Here is a 3660-nt window from a genome sequence, read left to right on the forward strand (position 1 = left end):
AGGCTTCCAGCTCACCATCCAGGAGGTGGCAAAGGAGAAGAAAAGGCAGAAACCAAACCATGCGGAAATATCAGAGAGAACAAGACACATTCTTGAGGAGGGACTGTGAAAGACTCAGAAAGTTAAGTGGTTGAAAGCATCACTAAAAATTAAGCACAATATCTTAATTACTTAAAATAGAGCCAAAGATGTCTGCCATTTTAAACTAGTATTTTTTTAGCTCAACCATTCATAAAAACACTAAAAGATTAGATTTTTAAAAATAGCTTTTAAGCCCTGACCGGTTTGGCTCATTGGAGAGAGCATCGGCCTGCGGACTGAGGGGTCCCAGGTTCGATTCCGGTCATGGGCATGTACCTTGGTTGTGGGCACATCCTCAGTAGGGGGTGTGCAGGAGACAGCTGATCGATGTTTCTCTCTCATCGATGTTTCTAACTCTCTATCCCTCTCCCTCCCTCTCTGTAAAAAATCAATAAAATATATTTTTTAAAAAAGAATCACCCAATGAAGGCATAAATAAGTGAAACAATGGATTGAGGCTTCTCTCTCATTCTCTTTCTCTCTAAATTCAATCAATAAAATAAATAAATAAGAAATAAGAAAATGGACATTAGGGTTAGGATTTTCAGTGAAATCTCACAATTTTAAAATATTTTTAAGAACCTGCTGATGAAGGGACAGAAATAACCTTTATATGATTTCTCTTTCCAGCCAAAAAAAGAACTTGCCTTAGTCCACAGTTTATTATGTGTGATTTATGTTTAAATTGCTCTTTTTTCTTATCCTTTAGCGAAAGATTAACTTTTTTTAAAAAATATATTTTATTGATTTCTTACAGAGAGGAAGGGAGAGAGATAGAGAGTTAGAAACATCGATGAGAGAGAAACATTGATCAGCTGCCTCCTGCACACTCCCCACCGGGGATGTGCTGTCCACAACGGTACATGCCCATGACCGGAATGGCACCTGGGACCTTTCATTCCGCAGGCCGACGCGACTGGAAGGGACGGGAGAGACAGAGAAAGAGAAACATCAATGCGAGAGAGCTTCATCGATTGGTTACCTCCCATACCTGGGGCTGGGGAAGGAGCCTGCAATCAAGGTATGTGCTCTTGAACACAATCGAACTCAAGACCCTTCAGTCCAAGGGCCATTGCTCTATCCACTGCACCAAACCAGCTAGGGCTGAAGCTTTCATGTTAATGTGAAAAGGGTTAGGATGACTTACCCCTAATCTCTCCTGCTTGGACATGTTTTCTGAAATATATATTGTTACAACCTTTTCCCATAGCCTAGACAGATGGCTGGCGCCTGCAGAAGCAAGATAAGATGAATCCCCCTTCACTTGACCAACTTCTGTACTTTCCTCCCCTGACTCCCTTGACCTACTCATGCCCTCCCCTCCACTTGACCAACTCATGCACCCACACCCTGACCTTATATTGCATACTTCTACTCTATATAAGAGAAGCTAACCACCCCCTTGGGGCTGACACCGACACATTGGTCTCAGTCCACTGCGAGAGAATGTAATAAAATTTCTTAAACTCTCACAACGTCTCTTGGCCTGGCTCCTTTCGGCGCATACCCAACAAAAAGGACAAAATATCAAACATTTTTTAAAGATATGTTTTTATTGATTTTTAAAATATATACATATATTTCATTGATTTCAGAGAGAGGAAGGGAGAAGGAGAGAGAGATAGAAACATCAATGATGAAAGAGAATCATTGATCAGCTACCTCCTGCACACGCCCTATTGGGGATCAAGCCCAAATCTAGGGCATGTGCCTTCACCAGGAATTGAACCATGACCTCCTGCCTCATAGGTTGACACTCAACCACTTAGCCACCCTGTTCAAATCTCAATTCTGTCATTTACTGGTTGTGTGATATTAGACAGTTATTTAACATCTTGGTACCTCAGTTTCATCATTTGTAGAATGGCCAAAGTAATGATATCTACCTTAGAAGGTTGTTGTGAGGAATTAGATGACTCGGCCCACAGTAAATGTTGGTCATCATTATTGTGGAAACAAACATTTTAAGAGAGTTTTGTGAATGATAGTTGGTTTTATATCTGTTACTATCCTTGAAAAGACCTTGAAACTTTTGAAACCAGACAACAAATGGGTCCAGGCTGCCGGTCACTACTTAAGCCAATTAAGCAGAGACAGGGTTGAATCATATATGAGCTTTATTCCAAAAATGCCGGCAGTATAGGAGAGCAGCCATTCACGAAAAACTGCTCTGCACCCCCACATAAACCAGCTACTTATATTGGATTACAGGCCCAGTGCATGAGGTGGGTGTATGTGTGTGTGGGGTGGGGGTCCCTCAGCCTGGCCTGTGCCCTCTCACAGTCCTCAAGCCCTGGAGGGATGTCACACTGCTGTGGAGGCTGGAGCTTGCCAGCCATGAGCCTGGCTTCTGGCTGAGCAGTGCTCCCTCTGTGGGAGCACTCCTGCATTGAGCGTCCTCCCGGTGGTGGTCAGTGCACGTCCTAGCAACCAGGCCATTTGGTTGATTTGCTTATTAGCCTTTTATTATATAGGATTATTATATAGGATTATATAGGAGGATAGGAATGCAGGGTGGGGTAGGACTCCATTGTTTCGGCAACAAGGTTGTTAATCTCTCCATGATAACAGGCAGTTCTCAAATGAGAATGGACGCATTCCAAGGTTAACTCCCAGGTCCAAGGTTAACTCCCAGGTCCTTGGGGCATATGGCCAGGTTAGAATGTGTTTATTTAATTAGAACAAAACAATCAAGATTAACAGAAAATGATTAATGTTTCTTATAACTATAGCTAGTACCCAATGTTCAATTTCTGCCCCTAACACTTTATAAGTGTCTTGCACAACTGCCATAATTTTGCCATGTATGTATAGATCACGCATCAACTTCTCCTAAAGGATTAAAAGGACTGAGAAGTGTCAACACATCACTTTAGATTGGGGCAAAGGTAGTCACTCCCTTTTGCAAATCTGTTAATTGCATTTGACCTTCCAGTTGAGTGCATATTTTGAGTATATCCCTGAAACTGGTTGTAAAGACAATTCTAAAAATGCTATGAATGATGGCAACACTGGGTAAGTGGATTGATTCCCAAGGTGGCTCAATTTAAGACAAAAATCATATTAACTGGGGTATATTCAGAGAAAACAAAATCTCTCACCAATAAGAGGCGCGGAGGGTAGGCCATCCTCAAAATCACCTGGAGCCAAAGTGAAAATATCTGACCACCGCTGTTTCTATCATAACTGCTTTGCACTTGATCCTTTAACGTGTTTATCTTCCCAACTAGGCTCTCTGGGAAGGTGCCCAAGTCTAGTTAATTTCTGAATACCTGACACCAAACACTAAGCTAGGCACGGGACACTAACTACATTTTAAATCAATAAATGAATTAATTTAGTTTTGGGCACATATAGTCCCAAAGTTTCCTCATTCAAGCAATATAGTTAGAGAGCCAGAGGGGGAAGAAGCCCTATGAACCGTATTTCCCAGGTGTTGTAGATGAAGAAAGGGATGTGAGCACAGAAGTATTCGTGGCATAACAGCGCGGCCTGTGACACAGAGTCCTTGCAGGGACCGATCTTATCTCAGCTGGGCTGCCCCACGCGGCTTCGGGGTCCCCCGCCCAGTCTGGAGGG

The sequence above is a fragment of the Myotis davidii genome, unplaced genomic scaffold, assembly GCF_000327345.1.
Source record: "Myotis davidii unplaced genomic scaffold, ASM32734v1 scaffold120, whole genome shotgun sequence".
Lineage (NCBI taxonomy): Eukaryota > Metazoa > Chordata > Mammalia > Chiroptera > Vespertilionidae > Myotis > Myotis davidii.